A 26637-nucleotide genomic window follows, 5' to 3' on the forward strand; every position below is an offset into this window, starting at 1 on the left:
ATGACTGGAGTGTTTGATGAAGCCAGTTAGCTATTTCATTAGCTGTGAAGGACTAGTTATTTACTTTTTAAGTTTCCTCATCCCTGTGATGGAGATTACATTTACTTCACAGAGTTGTTATGAAGATTAAATAAATTAATGAATCTAAAGTATCCATTAAGACAATCAATAAATGTTAGTTTCCCCTTAAAAAAAAAAGGACCAGAGTTGCAGAAAATCATTCTCCATGAGTAGTTTGAAAAACAAATTGAATAATCTGAAGTCAGGATAAAAGACTAAGTGGAGGACAAGGAACCTAGTCCCCAGCACTTCCTTAACATTTGTGAGGACTGGTGCAAATGAGACTCCAAATACCTTATATACAAATATTTTAAAGTTATAATTCAAGCTGGCAAGCTGTTAAATAAAATATGTTCTATCCTCCTACTTTGACAAGTATAGCTTCATAATGACCTGAAGTCCAGGTTCAAAGTTAGAATTCTCATTCCTTAGTGTTTCATACTGAATCCTGGTAATGTGGGAAGATCCAGACCAACTCAGCCTTTCCTTCCTCCTTCCAACTCCACCCCACACTGTGAGGGGCCTGTAGTGTACATGTGTGGGTACGCCAGCCTGGAAGCCCAAGCTTCATTCTCACCCTTGGCAAATAGCGGCCACTTGGCCACCCATGAGCTTAGGGTTATACACTCCAATGGCAAGGTCCTTGTGCAAAAACCCTAGAGGCAGGCTCAGAGCCATTTGCACAGGGAATTCTGGGGTCCCAAGTATCTGGAACTTGGTCGTGAAGTGGGTATGTGGGCTTTGGGTGTGTAGGGGAGGAAAGTAATTTTCCCTCTACCCTTTTGAGTCCTTGCCTGAGATCCCTGTAATAAAAGACAGATTAACAAGAGAAAAACAAACAGAAGTTTATTAACATGTTTACCCCTCTAGGCTAGTAAGGATCTGTCTCTAATAAAGGGGGATTTGTATCCTTTGAAGGACGTAGGTAGAGAGAGCTTTTCTGCATTTGCTGCTTCTTAATTGCCTTTGGCTCAAAATCCTTTTCTTTGTCAGAGGCACATTTTAAGGTAGCGTATTCTGCTACTCTTCAGACGGGTATATCTTAGGCCCCTGAGACTCCTCACCTCGTATGAAGTACAGCTTAGGAGGAGCCAGAGTGGGTTCCAAAGTGTGGTGCCCTGAGTAGGGACCTCTTGTGCCCAGAGCTCAGGGCAATATAGCTAGTCACACTTAGGTCTAGGATTAGCCTCACTTCCTGCTTCTAGCAGTGAATACACATAGACTCTAATACTCTTAACTAGAAAGAACAAAAAACTTAAGATCAAAATGTGCTGAAAAATATAATAAAAGTGAAGTGGAACATATACATCCTTAAGAAGCTGCTTTCCACTTAAGAAGTAAGCCATCTAGCCTTTTGAGTTATTTTGATGCATTGAAAGCTTCCCTATGAAGCACTGCATAAAATTGAAAATGATTTGTTAATTTTAGATCTCTTCAGATCAGAATATTTAGTCACCAGCAGTGGTCTGGTAACCAGCTTTGGGGAGCCTTGGCTAAAGCAAAAGAATGTCATGGCTTCTTTGTCTGGCTTTACATTTCTTAAAACCAGGTAAGTTGTATTTAGGTACTCATGATTGTAGATTCATAGGCTGTCTTTGAACCCAAATTGTGTTCTTATCACAACAGTTAGAAACAAAGGATTTTGCATTTTTTGGATGAATTCTCATTAGTAATGAGTCACTAAACATGCTACTAAATACAATATAGAGAAGAAGATTAATAGAGTTATTTTTAGCTATCACCTACATACTATAGGCAGACAATATCAAAAGCAGGAGGGAAATAATGGTTCTTTTAGTTTAATAAATCATAATGTTCCTAAAAAAGTCTTCTCTTTCCTCCCAAACTTGGGGCATCCAGTTATATAAAGTGGTTACTGTCGCAACAGCTAAGATATGAAGAGAAAGAAAAAGAGAGAGGGAAAAGAAGGGGAGGTGGGAGAAAGAGAGGGAGGATTGGGCTATTATACAAAAAAAATGATTAAAAGAAAAAAGTGTTTTGACTGAAGAGTAAAATGTGGTAACTGGTAACTAAAAGAGAAACAAAACACTGAAATAATTATGTTTAGGGCTTGAACAACTCAATATCTGAATATCAAAGTAAAGAAAAACTTTCTGAATGTAGATAAAAGAAACACAATAGTAGCTTGCATACGATAGGGTGGGAAATATATTTATATTTCCAAATAAACCCTCAAGTCAAATTCAATAGAATATAAAATACCATATAAAATGAGATAAAAATTTACATGTTATATAGTATATTATATATTGTTATATATAACATTTAATATGTTTTTATATTAGAACCTAAAATATATGGAAGACAGGTCACATAAAAAGACATATAAATATCTTTTAAACATGTGACTTGCTCAGCTTTTCTAAAAATAAGTTAAGAGCTCAAATAAATTACACTGAGATATAAATCTTCACCTACTAGATTTGCAAATGTCTAAGCCTGGAAGTATAAACTTACTATGGACAATAGCAGGAAAAGCCTTCCTTATGCATTGTTGATAATTAGGTAATTTGGGGCAACCTCTTTGGAGAGCCTTGGAGTTCATATGTATCAAAATTTTAAATGCACATACCATTTGAACTAACATTTATACTTCCCTGAAATTATCCTGTGGATGTACTTGTGCATAAAGTATGTGCAAAACTATTCATTGCCATTTAGAAAAAGATTGGAAAAACACTAAATGTCCATGAACAGAAGGCAGTTAAGTATATTAATTTACATCCATAGCTTGGAATTATTATGCACCTGTTAAAAAGAATAAGGCAGATCTGTACATACTAATATGAAATATGTTTGAAATATATCCTTAAGTGAAATAAAAGAAAGTACAAACCAGTGTATATAACATACTATTATTTGAGTTAAAATAATAATAACAATAATAATAAAGAGAGATTAAGCCCACTTCACAATGTCAATGCTCTTAGGCCAAAGACTAAGAGAAATAACTGTGGTTGAACAAGTGAGTTTATTTATTTATTTATTTTTGCTGCAAACTCCATCAGGGAACTGTGAGGTGTCTCAGAAAAAAGAGTGTAAGAAAGGACTTGTCTCTGGTTGAGTAATTTGAGAGGGTCCAAGGAAGCAGGGGGAGCTATAGGATTGGGTGTCTGAACAAATTTCATCTATAGAGAGGACAGCCTATAGCAGGATAAAGATATAATTGGATAAAGTCTCAGCTCCCCACTTGGCCTTTGCTGGCATGGGTGGGGATGGGGCCATAGCTTCTTCTGTGGTAAATGGGTTATTTTCTAACAGTCTTCTGTCTTGCTAGGCTGCCCTTTTCTGGTCATTTGGTTCAAGGGAGCAGGCTCTTGCTGGGCCTTTGTCAGCGCCCATTGTCATTTTCATGTTGCCGGCTTCGTTCTGGGATGATGTGCATTAAAAAAAAAAAAAATCCAGGCAGCTCACCATGTTGTTTGTTCTTTAGATCCTGAAGTCCTTAGCTACTCTGCTTTCTCTTTACCTATCAGAATCTTCATATGTTTGTTTTATATGTTATGCCCAGTATTTTAAATTGTAATTGGAAAAGTACAGCTATTCCATCTTCCGGGAAGTGGAAATCTCCTGGATATATTTTTGCACTGCTTGAATTGTTTCATTCAAAGCCTGACTCATCCATTCAGATAAATAAAAACCTACATAAATACATGCCTGGCTTTTTTAGAACTGATCATTGCTAAATATCTATGAAGAAAATAAAAGAGAACAATAAGATAGAGAGTAGATAAAGTATGTAAATCTGCGTGGATAGGGTGGTCAGGGAAAGCCTCTCTACAACACTTGAACTAGGATCAGAAGCCAGTCTAGTGAAGAGCTGAAAAAGAGCAGAAGAAGGGTAAATGCAAAAGTACTGAAGTAGGAAGAAGCTTGGCATAATCCAGGAACAGAGAGAATTCTAATATTAGTGGAGTACTAGAGCTGGCTAGTGTTGTCCTACTTATCGACATAATGAAAAGAATTAATTAACATTCATATTGGAACTACATTTGTTTTATCAGTTGCAACCACAGTTTGAATACAGATACAAGGTTTGTTTTTTTTTTTTGCCGTAGGCGGGCCTCTCACTGTTGTGGCCTCTCCCCTTGCGGAGCACAGGCTCCGGACGCGCAGGCTCAGCGGCCATGGCTCACGGGCCTAGTCGCTCTGCGGCATGTGGGATCTTCCCAGACCGGGGCACGAACCCGTGTCCCCTGCAGCGGCAGGCGGACTCTCAACCACTGCGCCACCAGGGAAGCCCCAGATACAAGGTTTTGACAAAAATCAATGAGAGAATTCTGCAATAATTGATATACTATATGAAATTTATAATAAAGAATATTTTCTATTTTTACTAATATTTACAGCTTTGTGCAACATATTCTTTATATCATTAAAATTTATTCTAATATGTATGAACCTTTGTATAAACACGTGTGTGGGTGTATGATGCTTCAGAAAAAAGTGAAAGCTAAGTATAAATTTGAGTCATCAGTATTTAAATGGTAAAGCTATATAACTAGATAAAATCAACTAGAAAAAGTAGCGTGTGTTAAAAAAAAATAAAGTTCAAGATGAAATCCTGGGCATGTGAAATGGAATGGTCAATATAAGAAAGAAAGAAAACCAGGAGAAAATGTTGTGCTCAAAACCAAATAGAAGTGGTCAGCTCAGTTGGACTTGGCAATATTGGTAACTTCAGCAAGAGCACATTTAGTGAAAGGTTGTTGTTGGAAGCCAGACTGGATTAATTTAAAATAGTCATAGCATTTCTATTGTTGATCAAGATTTATGCAAACTATTTTGAAATTTTCTCCTAAGTAAGAGAACTATAAGGTAGAAAGAAAACAACTTATATACATAGGTTTACCTGATAATTGGAGAATTTCTTCCTTTAACCTGATTCTATTATGAGACTATCCCTTCTTGCTTGCCCTTCCCCCCCCATCATCACTAAGAATCTTCCCACAAGACTACTGTTTTTCATACATTCCTTAGGAAACTGTATAAATTTTGAAGTATTTACAAATGAGATGATGTGATGTCTACAGTTGGCTTCAAAATAATGTGTGTGTGCTTCAAAAGCATGTGTGTAGGGTAGGAGAGTAGGGATTTGATGAGGGTGTGGATGAAACAAAATTGGCCACATGTTGAAAATTGTGAGGATAACCAACTCAGGAGTTGATTATAGTACTATTTTTCTACATTTGTATATGACTGAAATTTTCCAGAATAAAAAGATTAGTTAAGTGTGGGGGAAGAACAAGGATAGTCTTTACCATCAAAAAACTTACACACAACTTGAGAAGGACCTTATTCAAAAGAGTTAAAACTTGGCAGGTGAAGGGGGGAGATTGTGCACTGACAGAGATGGCTGTACCGTGTTGATGGAGGAAGCCAGACTGCCCCATGATTCAAGCATAGTAGGAACAAACATTCATGGAATGCTTATTTCTGTGTGCTATGTTTTACAGGTGTTTTCTCATTTACTGCTCATACATCCTGTGAGGTCAGTGCCATATACACACACACAAAATTAATGCTAGGACATGTTAAGTTATTTTTCTTGGGTCACAAAGCTGGTAACTGGAAACTTCTGGGTGAGTAATCTCACTGGAAAAGCCAGAGTGAGGAAGTAATGCGCTAAGGAAGAGATGACCAGAGACCACCTACTGGCTTAATAAGGCCTACAGAAGGTATGTTTAAAATGTTTGATTTTGCTACGAATATTTACAAGCCAGGAACAAGGAACAAAAGTTTGCAATTTCTAGCTTGTCTTAAAGAATCGAAGATTTAGCATTACAGATGCTGCCCCCGCTCACAGCCAAGGTACTGCTGTCCCCTTTCTGTGGGACTTGAGCTCTTTTATGCCGGAATCCCCTTCACTCGTTTTATTGCAAATGAACTGCTTCACTTTGTGCATTGTGGCCTGTATAATTATATGAGTTCATTTATATACTAATTATACTCAACTTGGAGTGTTATGACACACTAGTGTGGGTCTGATCAGTGAGAGAGAAAGGAATATAGTCATAGAAACAATGTGATTTGTCCACCACATGTTGAGAACTACAGTCCAAACCACTCGTCTAGCCATTAATCCTGTACTCTATGCCTATTGTAATGTCTCTTGCAGAGTTTTCTTGTGCTATAAATGTTAAGTGCCATATAAATGAATGGTATAATAATAAATGCTTGATGATTCAGAGGAGGGCACAATAATTTCTACAGTCATTAAGGCAAAGAATTTTAAAGTTGGGTTGAAATTTTATAAGAGAATCAAAAGCCTTTCAGATGGAAGGAAAATCAAAGGAAAAATGCATGAATTTAGGAAAGTACAAAACATATGGAGAGACTAGGATGGCAGACTAGTATATTTAAAGCTGAGACTCCTTCATTCCAGTAACTCTAGTACTCCATCAGGATTGGATGGAATCACAGAAATGTTAATACTAGAAAGGAACTTACGGGTAATCTATACTTGAAGCCCTTCTTTCCACAGATAACAACCAAGATTTGGAAAAGCTAGGTGATTTGCTTAATGTCACACAGCTAATTGGTGAAGGAACTGAAATTAGATCTTCCGATTTCTGATATTCTTCCTCCATACTTCCCTTCAATGTGAGTTATTTTCATTATAGGCAAGGAGAGGAAAATATGAGCTGAGTTCTGGATATATTATTTTTAATGACCTCAAGTAGCAGCTGCCTTTTCCTTTCATCACTCGCTTCCACTTCAAATTTTTAACCAGGAGTTAAACCATGAAAGTGCTAGGGGAATCTGAAAGAAGAACGAAGGGTTAAGAATGGTTGATGTATCATACCACTTTCTGCCATTACATTATTATATTTACCTTATTCAAAAGGGATCGGCTCAGCTTCTAAATTGTACATGACTACCATTCTCAGTAAGAGGAAGAAACTACATAATGAATTTTCAACCCTCTAAAGTGGACATGAAAAGAGGAAACATATGCTGGCAGCCAAGTCTCAGGCTCAGCCTTTATAATAATAAGGATCAGAATCTGAAAATAGTAATCAGTCTCAATATTGCTCAAAAGAGACTGGGCTGCCTCTGGCTTTCACTCCAAGTTAGTGATGCCTGGTTTACATCTTGGAATTTGAGACTGGCAGTAGAGCATAGTATTAAGATCACAGGCTTTGGATTTGAATCCAGGCTGTAGCGTTTACCAGCTAAGTGATAAGAACAATTTATTTAACTTCTCCAAGCATTAGATTGCACATATATAAAACAGTGATAAGAATAATTTCTACCACTCTCATTGAGTTCGTTGAGAATTGAATACCTTGGTTTGGGTTTCCTCCAGAGCAATCTCTTAGACAAGGATTTGGGTTCGAGTAGTTTATTTGGGAGGTGATCCCAGGAAACATGGTGAGGGTGTGATAAAGTGAGACAAGGAAGGGAATCCTACTGGGGAATCCTCCACTAACGGGCTAGGAAACTTGGAAGGATAGTTATCCACGACCTCTATTCCCCACTGGTTGAGGGTTACCCCGGGGGTATTAACTGTTATACACTTCTGGCTTACCCTGAGCACAGGTCAGGCACACTCCAGGGTCAGAGGAAGCCCTCACAGAGAAAGGTTCAGGGCTTGACATAAGAAGCTTTGGGTTTTTCCAGAAACTGTCAATGAAGGCTACAGGACCTCTGGAGGGGGCTGAGAGGATATGGACAGGGCATTGACAGCATCTTCTATAGGGAGATAATGTGTTTGTCATGGTAGCATTTGGAACATAACCAGCCCTAGCAAATGACATTAGTTACTTAAAGTACAAAACACTAAGATTCCAAAGGGAAAGTCTTCCCAATTAAAAAGAAGAAGCACTCTTACCAAGGAGATGAGATGAATGGACTCAAAACAAAACCTAGAAGTCATCCTTCACTCTACCTTCCTCTCATCCCATCAATCTAATCACTTTAACACGTTCCGCTCTCTCTTCTCTGTCCCAGCAACACTCCTTAAAGCAGGCGTTTCACGTTTCTTGCTTGAATTATCAGGTAACCTTCTAACTGGCCTTCCTGCCAGTCTCCCTTTCTTGCCCCACCACTACCCCACTCAGCCCCTTCATTCAGGACTATGAGAATGCTTTTTCTAAAACCCAATTCAGAGGGAGTTACCTTCTACTTCACTACTTCAATGATTCACCACTTATTTGTGGGTGAAAATAAAACTTTTCAGCTTAGGATACAAGACTCTTCATGATCTAGTCCTGCTTACTTCTCCAATCACATTTCCCCTGTGCCTCACTCTTAACTCCTAAATTCCAGATGTAAGAAACTTTCCTTGGTTCCTCATATATGCCACACTTTCTCATAATTCAGTGCCATTTTTCATGCTCTTCACCACCTTTCTTCATCTAGAAAACTACTAGTTTTTATTCAGGAATTCAAGTTGGGATCTTTTAATAAAAACCTATCCCTGACATTTACCCTTCCCTCTTGGTCTTGATCAGTGATCCAATAACATTTTTGTATATCTCTTAAAACTTACCACGTGTATTATAAATGTCTGTTTACTTTCTTACTTACTAATTAGACCAATGTGCTTCGGATAATCAGATACTGAGCATCTGTATTCTTAACAAGTACCCAGGGTGATTTTTATTCCTACTGAAGTCTAGGAATCAATTTATTATACTAAGTGCTTCTTAAGGGAAAACATTTTTCTCTGTAATTCTAGTGCCTATTTATAGCACCTGGCATGTAGTTGGTACTCAATAAGCAACTCCTGGTTTAATAAATACTACTGTTTACATTTTGAGAATTTCCATTCTTTCACGGAGATTTTATCAGGTTGCCATCTATGGTAATATGACTCATTAAAAAATTATTCCCTGTACCAATGGTATTATAAAGTGGAAATCTCACTGGTGATCTGCCAGTCCTCCAGCTAAGTGGCTATTAAATTTGACCTGTTGTTCCACTTTTTCACCCTTGATTGCCTTTAAACCTTTTCCATGAAAAGTATTTAGTCTTATTGGTTTTGTTAATGGTGTCTAGAAGAATAGTTCTCAAACTAAGATGTATCATAAAGACCTGGAGAGCTTGTTAAAAATAGATATGACGGGGCTTCCCTGGTGGCGCAGTGGTTGAGAGTCCGCCTGCCGATGCAGGGGTCGCGGTTTCGTGCCCCGATCCGGGAATATCCCACATGCCGCGGAGCGGCTGGGCCCGTGAGCCATGGCCGCTGAGCCTGCGCGTCCGGAGTCTGTGCTCCGCAAAAAATAGATATGGCCCCAATCTCATAGATTCTACCTCAGTAGTATTTGAGAAAGGAGGGGCAAGGCTCTATATTTTTAATAAGATCTTGAAGAAGGAACTATCCCCTATAATAAATAGATCTACATATTATATAGACAGAGAAAAGGCTGACATTTGTACAGACTGCCAGACACATGTTTTATTTCGTCTAGACAAATAGTGTGACCTGTTTCAGCAGAGATTGTCAACACACTTTACAAATAGCACTTGAAGTTTAGCAGTTCTATAATATTTTGCCTTGCTTGACTTGCCTGGTAACTTAACATACCTAAAGAAAATACATTGTCTAATTTTTTTCTTTTGCTTTTAGTAGATATAAATGTAGATTACATACTTAATCTACCAGGATCCTTTGCTTTTATTAAATAGCTCCATGACAGCAAAATTGGAAATGTAGTCAAGGATTAGGAATGTGGTCATCCAGCTTTGGCTTGTGTGTGCTCACATGGCTTCCTTCCTGCATGTAGCCGTCTTCCTAGATGCCAGAATCAAATCTTTCTCCAAACCTTGAGTCTGTGCTTTTTTCCATTAGAACCACAACAGGATCTGTAGTTACCTGAACCCTGACAACAATTGTGTGTGGGTTGGTTGGGAGCCTGCAGGATGAGAAGGAGTATACACAGTAATACTACTTCCTTCTCCTTCTTTTTGTTTGTTTGTTTGTTTGTTTTTTCCATCTACTGTCAGTCATCTTTCTTTTATATATATTTTTTCCTTGAAGTATAGTTGATTTACAATGTTAATTTCTGCTGTACAGCAAAGTGATTCAGTTATACATATATATACATTTATATTTATATTCTTTTCCATTATGGTTTATCATAGGATATTGAATATAGTTCCCTGTGCTATACAGTAGGACCTTGTTGTTTATTCACTCTATATAATAAACTTCTCCTTACTTCTAAACACTACTCAAGGGTTATATGGCAATCTGTGCCCCTGAACCATTTTTGGAATAGAAGGTTTCATCATTTCACACAGGGATCATAAATGGAGCCTATCTGTCCCTCTGTCTGGTTTCTGTGTCTCTCCTTTAGATTTTTACATACCTTAGAAGATGCCATGAAAAGATAGCTTTTCTCTTGTTTGTCCCAGGCTGGATGGATTCCAACATGATACTTTCCTGACCAAGGATGAGAAGGCTCTGCTAAGTTCAATGTAAACATTATGGTTCCCAGAGTATAAAGTTTGCTTTAAAAGTGGAATCAGAGTACTCAGAAATTTTTATTTAAAAATTCCCCTTTGAAGAAACCTGGGTATATGATGATCTGAAAATCCAAGAGGTACCTGGAAAAATCCCTATCACAGCCAGATGGAGTCAGAATATCTGCAGGAGCTATTGTCTCTCATGCTGCTATTAGAAATGAAATAGTTCTTGGGACTTCCCTGGTGTCACAGGGGTTAAGAATTCGTCCTTCCCACGAACCCGTGTCCCCTGCATTGGCAGGCGGACTCTCAACCATTGTGCCACCAGGGAAGCCCGAAATACATTTCTTATAATCAAAATGAATGATAAAATAATATTTATTTAATGGAATATTCTTTTGTAGCCAATTTGCTGTAACGGAGCTATTTAATAAAAGCAAAGGCTCCTGTTATAAGAGCCTAGCTTTAGACCATGCTTTAGAGAACATGCTATTATAATTGTATTTAATGTATACCTATTTACTTTATATAGTTCCTTTTTAAAATTTGATTTGAACTATTAATTTTATCATTAATTTGATTTTATGATTTGGTTTAACATTTGGTTTGTGGTTTGTGTAACATCTGACAATTTATTCAGTGGAACATTGTCTTTTATTAATATTTTCTTCAAATTATGAAAACATCTTTGCCTGTTCTAATTCATATTCTACAGAGTTTAATAATTAGGGAATATAACATGAAAAAAGGAGTGACAAAATCTGAAACAGTAATTTTTTAAAGTATATTAATAGTTGCTTTCTAAAAGCAAGTTTTTTCTTGTTGTTGTTTTAACTTAGGGCCACATAAAGGAACTATTAATGTGAACCTTCATGAGAAAAATTGTTTTACTGAATTTTTTCAATTAAACCACTAGATGGCAATATCTTTGTTTCTTTATGAATCCACTAGACAAACGGCTCTTGAAGAAAACACTCAGTTATCATATTTTTTTTAAAGCTCTGACCTCAGCTACCAAATTGCTATTCCTCAATTCTAAGGAAAGAAATACACAGAGGAGAAAACTCCAGTCCAGTTAAAGAGGACTCTATTGTATTTGGGTAGTAAATTAACGTCCTTCCTTAATAACCAGAGGTGTCCCTGGGTCACTGAGGTGAAAACTCACTTTGAAGTTTGGCTTCACTTTGGAGCACACAAACGTCCAAGATTTTAGGCCTGTAAGGATACTCTGTACAGAAAGACAGATGAAACAGTGTTCTTGAATCTTTCTTCATTTCTTACCACTAATTTTTTTGCTTTCTCATCTGATTTCACTATTTCTAAAATTTTTCTTTCCCCTTTATGGATTAAGAAATACAGCCAATTTCTCTTTCCCCTTTATGGATTAAAAAATACTCCTTTGTGGAGGAGATTCCTTTACCACAGAAAAGTTTACATACTGAATGCCAAAACTATAGTCACTATACCTAAAATATTCTGTGCCTAAAATTATCACTACAACTAATTTTTGTATAATTTAGATTTACATATTTAGTAACCTGAGTTTCTTTTTCAGTTGGAGCTATTGAAATACAATAATCAAAATATCAGGTATTTATTTGCTAAAGTATTATGTTCAAAAAGAAAAAAATATATTTTTACTTTTATGTATATATAAAATGAACACACATGAAAGATTTTATTCAACTTAATAATAATGGGCGAATCAGTTTAAAAGAAAATTTCAAAAACATACTTGCATACACACACAATCAGGAATGCTGGAAAGAACTTGCTAATAGATGCAAAACTGGTTAATTACCAATAAGACAATAAAATTTAATGTTTGTGGTAATCTTTCCTATAAGGCAGAAATAAATTTTATATCTATGACACAAAATTAATTAATTTTCATTGATATGCACAAGCATTATTTGCTTTATTATTAGTTTTGTACAAGTTAATTTCTATGATATTGAGATGTAAAATAGCCTCCTCAGTAGAAAGTCAATCAAAGATGCACAACGTTATATAATCAGATAATCCCCAGAAGGTCTGCTAAGCTCAATTAACTCTTTTGCCTATTTCCAAGTAGTGGACAGTTTTTCCTAACATTACTACTTTTTAAAATAATTATGTTGCTGGGATGAGCAATATGGTTGCAGAAAGAGCCTTATTCCATGTGCTGCAATCTTAGGACAAACCACAAGGAGGCACTTTTTGCACTAGATTCCCTGCACAGATGGTGACCAGGACCAATGATTAAATCAGGCATACTGTCATTAAGTTTTGTAATAAATTAAGCAGACAATGGATTTCCTTTACTCTGGAAGTAGATGTCAGAGGAGGTAAGCAAAGAATTGTCCCTAAATTAAAAGAGAATAGAAATTACTTGTCTCTGACTTGGCTCACAATTTTGAGTGTAATGTGGCACCACAAAATATTCTCAAACCTGGAGATGTGTCACAATTTCTCCAGAAGTTAGATTTGGAAAAAAATAAAAGAATACAGTAAATTTCAGGAACTAAGAAAGATCAAGATTTGCAAACACGAATGCCTACAAGGGCAAGGCATTTAAGTAAAATGAGTCAAGCAGGCTGGATATAATACAGGACACAGTAGGGGAACTATGACAAATTGGGAAACTCATGCCCCATCTAAAGAGGGAGACTACTATGTGGGTCCAGCTGTATGAAAATACAGATCCCCAAAGGCCAGATTTTCAGATTTTTCAAGAGAAACAAGAAAACCATATTGTTATTTGAATTCTCCTGATTTTTTTTTTTTTAAATGCTGGCCACTTAACCAAAGTAAATAAATAAATAAATAAACATCATGTGTCTTCCCTTCCTCCCCCATAATTTGCCTAAGGGAATTTTCTAGAATCCTTCTCTCATGTGAAGGCTGTTGAAGGGGCAAGTTCTGAGAAGTGAGAGTATGATTGCAGAAGTAGTGGCAAGAATTGAGCGTCACGGATGAGCAGGTCAGCAATAAGTTTGGGTAGACTACACACCTATGAGCCCATTGGTAATTACCAGAAATGGAGGGTCCTTTAAAGGTTTAGACTTTTCATAACTTAGAAAAACCTAGGACATCAAAGACCACTTTTATCACTTATTGTCCTCCTCACCTCTCCCACCCCAAGTTGTCCAGTGCTGAGCTCACTGAAGGGAATCAATAAATATTTCCTCATTGAGTTTTCATTCAAATAAAAAGTCAAACAGAATGATCAAAATAACAACCTTAATTTTTTGTCAGCTGTTCGATAATTTAGAGTGTGTGTGTGTGTGTGTGTGTGTGTATTGTCTTAATTCTTAAACTCAGTGGGGAAGAAAAGCATGAATGAATTAATGGTAAGATTCCAAAATGGAGCTGGAAATATACTATCGCCATCGGCCTCTTTACCCCTTAAGCGTTTCACAAAACTGTAGATGATGTGTATTTTAACTGGTCACAGCCCCTGTAAGGCCATATACTAAGGCCTCCACACCCTCTTGCTCCACCTGGAGACACCTGACCTAAACTGAACAAATCGGATTCTTTTTCTCAGACTTTTGAATACAGATACTGAGCCAATGAGTCAGAAGATACTAAATACTTGAACTGAAAGGTCAGGGCAAAACATGAGAAAGAACAACAAATCAAAGCTAAGAACAAGATAATTTATGGGGGAGCAGAGATGCCACAAGTAAACAGAGACAAACAGAGTCCATAGCACTCTGAGGGTCCATAACACTCTGAGGGAGGTGAAAGGAAGTTGTTGGGTCTATAACAGTCTTTTTCCATTTTCCAGGTGACCCAACTGTATTTTATTCTTCAAATGTTTTTCAAATGGCCAGTTTCATCCCTTTGATAAATCCCCCCTTTACTGATGCTGATTTGAGTGTGTATTTGTTATACTTGCAACCACACAATTTTCTGTCTACTAGATGCAGCACTGCCAGATGCAGGGAACTTGTCTTTGGCAGAATGGAGAGACCTCATTAATGTGACCTGAGAACACGGTGTGGTCTCCATGGTGATTCCTACAGTTGATTCTCAAGTACTTTTTATCATTTTTTTTGGTTTTTTTTATCATTTTGATGCTGAGGTTAAATTAAAGTGTTGCTGAAGAGACATGAAATAGAACCTCAGGGTCAAATTGAGTCTTCCTTGGCATTTCCTCTATAATTCTCTCAACACATTACATTTCTGTTAAAAATATCATGATGACTGCTAGGCTTACGTTTAAAGGTTGTAATTTTTGCAGTTGTTGCCATAAGAAATACCATTTAAATATTTAAAATTTAGTTCATCTTATTGTCTATTTAATGGCCAGATATTTCTAAAAGCTTGAAATAACCTAAATAGTTCAATGGAAACAAATCACCTAAAAACAAATGTATTTCTCCTTGATTCATTGATCAATGGTTCAATTACTTTTTTTTCCCCTTTCCCACTGTCTCATTTTTCCCAGTACCTTACCAGAATTTCTACATAGCTTGATAATATAGAACACACTCCCAATATTCTCTATTTGTGTATTCATTTGTCTATTCCCATAGTACAACATATAGTTCAGTACTAGGTACCTTGTAAATGTTAAATAAGCAAGAATTGAAATGAATTATAGAAGATGCATAAATCATAGTTTTTTAAAACATCTTTTTTCAAGTCTTTTACTGGCAAGTAGCTTTGTAATTATATCTAATTATACCAACTATGTGGACAGTTATGTTATGGATAATTAAATTTCATTATTATTATTTTGCTATGAACTTACAGTATAGCAATAAGAACAAATAGACTCCTCAGCTTCTTTACCTCTAGTAACAAGCTTCATTGTACATTAATTTTTACCATCAGTAAATAAATATATAAATATTAAATGATACTGAGCTGGAGAGGATCTATTAAAACCAGTCTTTTAGGGAAATTATTCTAATTGTAGTACTCAGGATAAGAGAGAGAGAAATGATGGGAAACACAGTAAGAGGTTCCTGCAGTAATCCATGTGTTAGACGATAGAACCTTGAAATAGAGGGAAGCAGAAGGGATGAAAAGTAAAAGGGCAGCTTGAGAGACATCATGAAGATGATGGCATTTTTGATAGGGAAGAATCAGGATAACTGAGTGTTTGAATCTGAGTACCTGTGAGAGAAATGGGGAAATCAAGAGAGTTGGTTTTGTGGCAAGACTGTCTAAGTCAGAGTGATGATACAACTATTCCTTTCATGATCAGTGACAACTTTTATTGTTATATTCTACACTATTGGCACCATAAATAGTTATTTTATCAATATTACACATAAGAATCCAATCATTTGGAATAATCAAGTCTACCTACATTGAATAATTCTAGCCTAGAGCAAAAATTGGTCTGAAATAGCCTTCTTTTTTTTTTTTCCCCTCAGTTATTCATTAGATAAATATATTACTGAGCACCTACCTTGAGCATGTTTGTCATATTCAAAGAACAACAAGGGGGCAGATGGGACAGGAATTATGTGAGCTGGGGTAGAATGGGAAGAGATCAGAGAAGTAAGGGGGTAGATTGGTAGCAACTTATAAAACTACATAAGCCATCATTAGGACTTAACTTTCATTTGAAATGAGAAAAAAAAAAAATTAAAGGTTTGGGGCAGAGGAGTGATGTGATCCACCTTATGAATTTTATAATGTCGCTCTGGACACTTGTTGAGAAAACACCATGGGGAGCCAGGCAGGAGAAGGGAGACCAGTTAGAATTTGTTGTTGCAATAACTCAGGTGAGATTTGATGGGACAAGGGTAACAGTGGTGGAGATAGTGAGAAGTACTCAAACTCTGAATTTGAATTAGATTTTGAAGGCAGAACCAATAGGATTTGTTATAAGTGGAGTGTATCAGTTAGGAATTTAGAACCTATATTCAGCAATTAGGAACAGAACTCTACCTAGACTGTTTTTTTTTTTTTAATGTAAAATAATCCCAGAAGTAGGCCATCCAAAAAGGTGTGGTGGCTCTCTGTGTCTTCTATCCAGCTAAGTCGGACCTTTTAAACAACCTTTCCCGAAGTCCTACAAAATATTAACATTTTGACTTATAATTCCTTAGCTAGAGCTTAGTCACAAGGCTATGCTTAACTACAAGGAGTGTCTGGGAAATGAAGTCTCTCAAGTGAGAATATTATTGCTCCCTGCCAAAAAACCCTGAGGTTCTGATACTAAGGAAATAGGAAGAATACATATTGGTGGTAACTAGCAGCTTCTGCTACATGGGTATGAGATAAACTGAGAGGTCAAGGATGACCAGAAGAAAAGGGCTTTTACCCTTCCTATGGCATGGACACTTTTAGCCCTTGGTGAAGCTTATGAACCACCCTCTTAGAACAATGTTTTAAGTGTATGAAATGAAATGCATAAGATTACAAAGGAAGCCAATTGAAACATTGAAATATTGAATATTATATTGAAATATTGTTATCAAAACATTAGAAAATATGTGATATATATGCTTCTTCATAATTGCTCCTATAATTCAAAGCAATGATAAGTATGAAAGGTATTTTTAAATTTCTGCAACAACTGAATATGATATAAAAATATCTGTGATTTTTATTGGTGACAATGTCACAGATACTACTAACACTACTGTGGTTTATTGCCTATGATCATAAATGAAGGAAATATTAAATTTTAGTTATAGGTTCATGGTATTATAGGTGTAAATTTTTCCAAGTTTATAGACTCCATCACCCCTTGAGCCTTCATGAACCCAAAGTTAAGAACCCCTTTCCAAAAGAATTTTAGCCTGTGCAACTGGAAGGGTATAAGATGCCATTATTGAGGTTTGAGAGAAAAAAATCCAAAGTCCATTTTTGGACATATTAAATTTGTGATGTCTATTTTACTAGTTAGGTTTAGATGCAGTTAAAATAACAGAAAAATTCAAACTATCAGTGGCCTACATAACATTAACACATAAAGGTCTGAGATAGGCAGTCCAGAGTTGGCACGATGGCCCCACTATGTCAGTAACCCAGGATCCTTTCATCTTGTTGCTCCACCATGTTTTTTCATTCCTAAGTTTCCTCTATGGTCCAAGATGGGTTTTGGACCTGAATCATTATATCCATTCTAAATGCGTAGAACAGAATTCTGGCAAAAATGTAAATATTTGTTGAATGAATACGATAGAGACACAAATATTGTAGTCATCTTCCCAGAAGTAACAGCTCAAGTTTTAAGAGGAGATGAAATTTTTAAGGAAGAGAAATAGTTATGAGTGTGTGTATACACACACACGTATGTATATATAAAAGCATATATATTTGAGATTTTTCCTTAAAAATCTAATTTTTATAAAGAAGTTTTGTTTGTGTATATATACATTCACATGCAAAACACACACACACACACACACACACACGTGTAGAAGGGTCTGCGTTTAGAAGGGTTCTACACTCAGCTTAATGCTCTGCCATTGCCATCTTGAAACTCTCTATAATTTCTGAACAAGGGGCCCCATATTTTCATTTTGCACTGAGTCCCACAAATTAAGTAGCTGGTCCTCTGAATAGGCTTTTTGTTTTGGTGATCCAAAACCTTAGATCAGTCTTGAGATTGTACTTTGTCTGCTGGAGAAAACAAAACCATGATAAATCTTGAGCTAATGGTCCTGGAATACAAATGGTGAATCACAAGTTTTAACTCCCACATAAAGTCTTAGTTCCCGACAGATAATACCTATGCTAAGATACACAAATAGAATTATTACGTAGCCAAACACATACCTGAATAAGCACATATATTGACTTGATGGAATCTAGATTAATACCGCTTTTCTGTATTCACAATTTGCAATACAGGACAAAGAAATTCAACTTCCTTGCTTGTCAGAAAAGCCTCTTAAGTGGAATTCCAGGTTTTGAACTATTTAATCTTTAATGGATGACACCAAAACATAAAGTTATAAAACAACTTGACAGTGAAACAAAAAGACTGGTGGCAGATAAGTTTAAAAAAAAAATTCTTGACAGATTATATCACTAGAAATGCAGCTGGTTCTAATCTGCATTCACCAGCTACTTTTTCCTCATTCAAGCACAGGCTGCTCTTCATCCTCTAACCAGCCAAGGTGACTGTCACTGTCAGTCCCAAATATAAAGGAAGCCAGCTTGGAGAAATGTTTTGGGCATTTTGCCTAGTCTAAGAAAAGAAAAGGAGATGACCAAATCGTCATTTGTCACAACTGGATTTTTTTAAATTTAAAAATATGTTGATTACTTCAATCCAAAAGACCCTGGATATCTTGGAAATGGTGGAAAGAAAATATGAGTCAACAGATCTATTGCTTAAAGTTACCTAAACTGTCATTCAAAATTTCAGTATAATAATATTTCTAGCAGTGGTTCTTAACCCATTCTCTGAGCATCAGAATCACCTCTGGAAATTTTAAGCACTCAGATATCCAGGCTTTTAAAATTACAGCTCATCAGTTATACTTTTTTAATTGGTTTGTGTGCATCCCAGGCATTCATATTTTTAACACTCCTACATGATTTATATGTACAGTCAGGCTGAGAATTGTTATTTCTCTCACTTTTATATAAAGATATTAAAATATCTATTTTCCTATCACCCAAATACCTCTGGATTTTTTTTTCTTTTTCTTTTTTAAATTGTAGGGCAGGTCTGGGATGGTCTGACTTAAACTTTAGAGTTAATAGTAGACTTGCAATTTACTTTTGATGAGTCCTATGATTACCTGAGAAAGATAAGCAGCCATCTGCAAAACAGCTACAGAAATCAGTATGTTTTGAGCTGATTCACACAACTTTAAAGAAGGCTTATGCAGCATAGCATGCTCCAGGGTGAAGAACAGCAGGATTTTATTTAACAATAGTCAATGGACTTCCATGCAGTGCTGGGAAGGCCACTAACTGATGTGATAAAAGTTCAACTACTTGGACACCTTGGGAAATAAAGCATTTTGGGTGGCAATTTTCTGGATAGCTGTATATTTCTTCCTTTAAGCTTTAAAACCTACTTTAACCATTTGGGATACAAATAGTTCTCAACTGTGTTACAGACTTAGTATTTTCCTAAGAATTTTATTCAGTATAATTTAATCTTTTCTTTTTAATACAGATTCTTAATCATTATCAACTATTATGGAGTAATCAGTCAAGAAATTGTAAAGAAAGGTAGAAATGGTGAGGTGAGCCAGGGTTATCCAAGGTCAATAGGACCTGCTTTCTAACTTGAAGGTCCAGAGAATCATTCTTATCATAGGTGTTGTTAAAAGATAAACTGAGGCATATTAAAAATGTTAAGAGTTTATTTGAGCAAAAATCAATTTGAATTAGGCCGCATCCAATCTAGCAGATAGAAAGGAGCTCCAGGGGCTATACAAAATGAAAGACTTTTATAGCCTTAAGGGAGCAGGAACAAGGAAGTTATACTAGGCAAAAAAGCAGGTGGTTATTGCAAAGTTGCTTTTTTTTAGGGGATTACAGGAATCTATCAGGCAGATTACCTAACTAGTGGTGATCAGGCAATTCCTGATTGACTGATTTAAGATTCCATTTCTGGTAGTGCTGAAACTGTAATTAAAGTGTCTTGGTTTGGTGACATGGGGCTTAGAATAAGCAATTCCATTTTGGGCCTGTTGTCTTGTTTTTACCATAGCCTAGAGCCATGATCATATAAGATTAAACTCATACTCACTGGGGGGAGGGATAGTACAAGAATGCCAATTTGTAACTCTAACTCTCTCACACTGGAAATACTGATGTTAACCTAGCACGCTTTTGCTAATCTTCAAGCTCCAAGGGAAGCCAAATAGACTTGTATCCATCATACAAGCCAAATGGACTTGTATCCATCATGATAGTATTACAGAGAGCATTTTTACAACCCTAAAATTCCTTTCTGCTCCACCTATCCATACCTGCCCCGGACCCCAACCCCTGGCAACCACTGATCTTTTTACTTTATCCATAGTTTTGCCTTTTCCAGAATGTTATACAACTAGAACCATATAGTATGTAGCCTTTTCAGAATGGCTTCTTTCACTAAGTAATATCCATTTGAGTTTACTCCATATCTTTTCATGGCTTGATAGCTCATTTCTTTTTTTTATTCCAGTTTTATTGAGATATCATTGATATGTAGCACTGTATGAGGTATACAGCATAATGATTTGACTTACATACATCATGAAATGATTATCACAATAAGTTTAGTGAAATCCATCATATCATATAGATACAGAATTAAAGAAATATAAAAAAATTTTTCTTGTGGTGAGAACCCTTAGGACTTACTTTCTTAACAACTTTGATATATGACATACAGCAGTGTTAATTATATTTATCACATTGTACATTATATCCCTAGTAATAATTTATCTTATAACTGGGAGTCTGTACCTTCTGACTGTCTTCATCTAATTCCCCCTCTCCCACTCCCTGACTCTGGTAACCACAAATCTGATCTCCTTTTCTATGAGTTAGTTAGTTTGCTTGTTTTTGATGTATAATTGACCAACAACACTATGTTAGTTCCTGTTACACAACAGAGTAATTCGATATTTCTATACATTTCAAAATGATTACCATGATAAGTATAGTTACAATATGTCACCACAAAGATATTACAAAGTTGCTGACTATATCCCCCACAGTGTACATTTCATACCCTTGACTCATTTGTTTTGCATCTGGAAGTTTATACCTATTAATCTTCCTCACCTATTTCTTTCCCCCCTTTCCTCCCCCACCCCGAACCTCCTGCTTATTCTCTGTAACTATAACACAGTTTCTGTTTTCTTTTTTCATTTTTTTCACTTAATTTATAATGATATTTTATTTTAAATAGTCACAACATCTGACACTTCAAAAAAAGATACCACTAATAAATAACAAAAGTAGAAATATCAAAGTTACAACAGACATAATGTTTAGCTGAGAATCACTTCAACAGAGTAAGGCTCTTAAGATATCAGACAAACCAATACTTATTTGGAAGAAGGTGTGCAACTTTCTTACTGTATAGGCTTACAGACAAGGCCCTGGTTCCATGTGGTCAAGGTTACAGTCATAAAATCTAAAATTTTAGCACAATTGTGCTTCAGACTAAATTTTCAATAGTTGTGCTCATCTACACAGGATGTTATGGACTGCCCCCTGCAAAACATTACAACTTGAAAGACTTCTTTCAAGCATTACCAGTATCCAATATGTATACATTCTTAACATTTCTGAAAATAGAGCAAAATTAATAGGTGCTGGTATTCACATCTCACATCTCAGGTTTTATGACTGGCAAGTCTTAATGCTCCTAGACTTTGGGGTGTACAATGTTGCAGTATTTTAAATTTGTTTAGGTAGGATGTAGGGAAAATCAGGATCAAATGGACATTCATTTCTTGACTGTAGCACCATTAGCCCTCAATTAACTCTTCATAGGGAATGATTAAGCCATCCAAAACTAAACTGATAGTTTTTATGTTAAAATGCTTCTCCATACTAGTAACACTTTGAAGTCACTAAAAACTAAGTATTTACCTTGTAGAGGAAACACACAGAAATGAACTGACAAACAGAAAAAAACAAATTATGAAAAACGCTAATCACCTAAATGGATCCATGTCCACCCTTTGTGTCTACTTCATACATTCTACTCACCCACCCCGCTCCAGAAAAGCTTCAGGTTATTACGTCCCAAAGCAATGTATTCTTGAATTACTTTTAGAGAGACAAACTGCTCTGTAGTGTATAAGCTACTTAGGTCTACACATTCTAGGGTGATGCACTTCCATTATCCTAGCTCTCAAATTTGGAAATCTGCTCAGGTTCAGTCTCTTTTTAAAACCTTTCCAAGTAAACATAATTAGAATTTGGGATCCCTAGATTCAAAGACAGTACAGGTTATATGATACCTCCTTTTTTTTGGATTAAATAAAAGCCACAGGATTCTGTGTGGCTAAACACTAAATCTGAATTATTCGTGTCTGGCACTGAGTAAACATATTTATAAATTCATTCAGCTGGACTTCATTAACTACTTCAGGTTCTGCAGGGTTCTTCTGAACCTTTGCCACTGCAAAGTTTATCCCCTGGGTTAATCCAGCTTGGGTAATATTAGCAACCTGGACCATGCAACTTCGAATCTTTGCAAAGGGAGAGACTGCTCTGCTGCTACAGCTCTCTGAAGGAGAAGGAGTTCTATGAAGCCTTCTCTCAAGTTCAAGTGTGCCAGATTCAGAGCCGGGGGTCTTTTGAGATACAATTGAATGAACTGGTTCAACTGACAAAAGATGTGGGCCTGCTGCAGAAAAAGACACATCTAATTGAGATGGTCGAGAAGGTATCTGTTCCATTGATTCAAAGTGAGTTTCTTCGTTAGAAACTCGATTGGTCATTTGATTTCCTTCCCCACTAGCCTGCTGAGAAATAGACCTGGTTTCTGACAGCTGGGTCATTTTGTTTTATGTGTCTTGAACAAATCTGTGGCAATAAATATCCACAGGCTAGGCAAAGCCAGTCAATGTGTGTATGTTGTCAGCAGAAGGACTTTTCTTCAAAGAAGACGCATAGCCTTTTCCAAGCCCACTTTCATGAGCAGGAGTAACCTCTGAAGGAACATGAATGCTAATTTCAGTGCTGCTAATAGACTGGGATGGACTGCCTAATCAAGGTATTGAAGCAATAATACCACAACTAGGAAGAACATAGTCTACTGGCCCTACATTCTCTAAAGAGTTTGCTAGCTGCCTGTCTTCATCAGACTTGGAATTTGTAAGGAATTCATCAGAGTGGTATGAGTCATTATCTGAACACATTTCCCCGTCTGACTCTGCCTGGGCTTCATTATCCATCACACTAGTGTTTTCCATGGTTTCAAGACTACTATCTGATTTCCAAAGATTTACTTTTAAGTTTGGTTTTAGAAAGTTAACTTTCATTTCAGGTTTTGTAAAGTTTCCTAGCTTTCGTAGAATGCCAATATTTACATTGGATTTGGTCTGTTTCACTTTTTGATTTAGAGATGAAAATTTGCTCATTAAAAAATTTTCCCCTGGGCCAAAGAGCCTTGGTTTTGAGATCTGATGCCAATGATGTCTTCATGAGGTTTACTGCTCTTCCTCTCAAGCTTTTTCTCTATTATAGGTACATCTAATCCCATGGCTTCCTTGGTGATCTGCAGCATTTCTGCAATGCACTGAAGGGTATCTTTTCCATCCTCTTCTGCATTGAGCATTACAGCTCTCAGGGTGTGGAAATAGCCGCTTGCTTCTTTATATCTGTAGTGCAGTCGCATGCAGCAGAACTCTGCCTTACCAAAAAGAATAGGTTCAGGACCTATTTCAATTTTTTCCAGGTCTTCTAGACTTAGTCGTTGATACTGGTTTACCTTGTCAACTTCATCATCATAATAGGCCACATAGTAGGCAGAGTTGGAAAGCAGTAACAGCACATCCACGTCTCTGTGAGCAGCATCAATGAGGGTGCACTCTTAAAACTGTCGCTTGAGCCAAGCCAGAAAAATTACATCATGACACGTATTTTAATATTAAATAAATTTTAAACCTACTAATTAGTGTTACTTTATCTTAGCTTCTATTCTGACACTAATATTTACATTAGTCAGACATGATCTCAGTCAAAAGCATTATGTCCAGAATGAAGAGCACTTGGCAACTTAACAGGCAGTGGAGAAAAATGTCAGCCCTCCCCACGCCCACATTTTTACCAAAGTGTAAGCTGCAGTAAATACTTAATTTCCCTCCCCTCTTAAACAAAAACAAAAACAAAAAACCCCAAAAAACAAAAACCCACACTTTTTCTTTTTAAACCCGGACAAGAAAACCCCTTTCAGGGCTTCCCAGCCCCCCACGCCTGCAGCTTGGAAGCAAGGGCTGCGCTGCTCGTTTTTCTCTTTCCGCCATTCAGACATCCCCTCCTTCCACACGATGAACACGAACCCCGCCAGCACCACAGGCAGGCCCACCACTGCGACAATGGTCGCGCAAAAGCCACTGTCCTCAGGGGACATTAACAGGAGGCTTTGGAAAAGCAGTAATTTTCAGGAAAAATACAACCCCACGGAACTTTAACCAGAAGTCCTGCAAAAAGGAGAAAAATCTTGAGAAGTCGTCGCCAGGCGGCCGCCTTCGGGCTTGGGCTCGGCAGCGTTGCCCGGGGCAGTGTCGCCTGCCGCTGGGCGGTTGGAGGAGGCCGGTGGGAGCGCGGCACCTCGTCAGTCCGTCGGTCCGTCCACGAGTGGAAGCTCAGTCAGAGCTGCCTGCACCAGAGCTAACACCTGCAGCGACTGCCTATTTTGTTTTTTAAGACTCCACATATGAGTGAAATTTGCCTTTCTCTGTCTGACATTCTCTCTCTGATTTTGGCATCAGGGTGATGCTGACCTTGTGGATTGAGTGCAGAAGGGCACCTTCTTCTGCAATTTTTTGGAATAGTTTGAGAAGGATAGGTGTTAACTTTTCTCTAAATGTTTGGTAGAATTCACCTGTGAAGCCATCTGGTTCTGGCATTTGTTGGTTAGGAGGTTTTTTTTTTTTGTTACTGATTCAATTTCATTACTGGTCTGTTCGTATTTTCTGTTTCTTCCTGGTGCAATATTGGGAGATTGTACATTTCTTCTAGGTTTTTCATTTTATTGCTGTGTAGTTGTTTGTAGTAATCTCTTATGATCCATTATGTTTCTGTAGTGTCAGTTGTAACTTCTCCTTTTTCATTTCTGATTTTATTGATTTGGGCCCTCTCTCTTTTCTTCTGGATGAATCTGACTAAAGATTTGTCAATTTTTGGGCTTCCCTGGTGGCGCAGTGGTTAAGAATCTGCCTGCCAGTGCAGGGGACACAGGTTCGAGCCCTGGTCTGGGAAGATCCCACATGCCGCGGAGCAACTAAGCCCGTGAGCCACAACTACTGAGCCTGCGCGTCTGGAGCCTGTGCTCCACAACAAGAGAGGCTGCGACAGTGAGAGTCCCGCGCACCGCGATGAAGAGTGGCCTCCGCTCGCTGCAACTGGAGAAAGCCCTCGCACAGAAACAAAGACCCAACACAGCCAAAAATAAATAAATTAATTAAAAAAAAAAAAGTCTCAGTATTTAAAAAAAAAAAAAAAGATTTGTCAATTTTGTTCATCTCTTCAAGAACTAGATCTTTGTTTCTTTCACCTTTTCTATTGTTTTTTTAGTCTCTATTTCATTTATTTCTGCTCTGTTCTTTATGATTTCTTTCTATCTAATAACTTTGGGTTTTGTTTATTCTCCTTCTTTTAGTTCCTTTAGATATAAGGTTAGGTTGTTTACTTGAGATTTTTCCTGTCTCCTAATGTAGGTTTGCATGGCTATAAACTTCCCTTTTAGAACTGCTTTTTCATTTGTCTCCAGGTATTTAAAATTAAAAAAAAATTTTTTTTATTTATTTTTGGCTGCGTTCGGTCTTCATGGCTGCACACAGGCTTTCTCTAGTTGCGGCGAGCAGGGGCTACTCTTTGTTGCAGTGTGCGTGCTTTTCATTGTGGTGGCTTCTCTGGTTGTGGAGCATAGACTCTAGGCACATGGGCTTCAGTAGTTGTGGCACACAGGCGCCATAGTTGTGGCTCATGGGCTCTAGAGCACAGGCTCAAAAGTTGTGGTGCATGGGCTTAGTTGCTCCATAGCATGTGGGATCTTCCTGGACCAGGGCTCAAACCTGTGTCCCCTGCAATGGCAGGCAGATTCTTAACCACAGCACCACCAAAGAAGTCCCTCCAGGTATTATTTGATTTCCTCTTTGATTTCATCAGTGATCCATTAGTAGTTTAGCAGCATATTATTTAGCCTCCACATGTTTGTATTTTTTGCAGTTTTTTTTTTCTTATAGTTGATTTCTAGTCTCACAGCATTGTGGTTGGAAAAGGTGCTTGATATTTCCATTTTCTTATACTTACTGTGATTTGTTTTGTGGCCTGGCATGTGATCTGTCCTGGAGCATGTTCCATGTGCACTTGAAAAGCAGCAGTAGGTGTTGCTGCTTTTGGGTGGAATATTCTATATACATCTATTAAATTCATCTTGCCAACACATGTCCTCATGGTAGAATGACTCCCCCAAATGGCTGCAGTCAGTGTCTGTCCCAGTGTGATCTCCCATTGCCTCCTTTCTCTCCAGGAGGCTCTCCAAGATCAGCA

The 26637-nt window shown here is 37.2% G+C and overlaps 1 protein-coding gene and 1 pseudogene across 1 annotated transcript in view; one reads left to right on the forward strand and one right to left on the reverse strand.

Moving 5' to 3' along the window:
• The window catches only part of POLR3G (RNA polymerase III subunit G), a 97760-nt gene that overhangs the window by 10980 nt on the left and 60143 nt on the right, over window positions 1–26637 (forward strand). The window lies entirely within an intron of this gene.
• On the reverse strand, window positions 22428–24386 carry LOC132486790 (phosphatidylinositide phosphatase SAC2-like; annotated as a pseudogene).

Source organism: Mesoplodon densirostris, chromosome 3 (assembly GCF_025265405.1).
Source record: "Mesoplodon densirostris isolate mMesDen1 chromosome 3, mMesDen1 primary haplotype, whole genome shotgun sequence".
NCBI classification, from domain to species: Eukaryota; Metazoa; Chordata; class Mammalia; order Artiodactyla; family Ziphiidae; genus Mesoplodon; species Mesoplodon densirostris.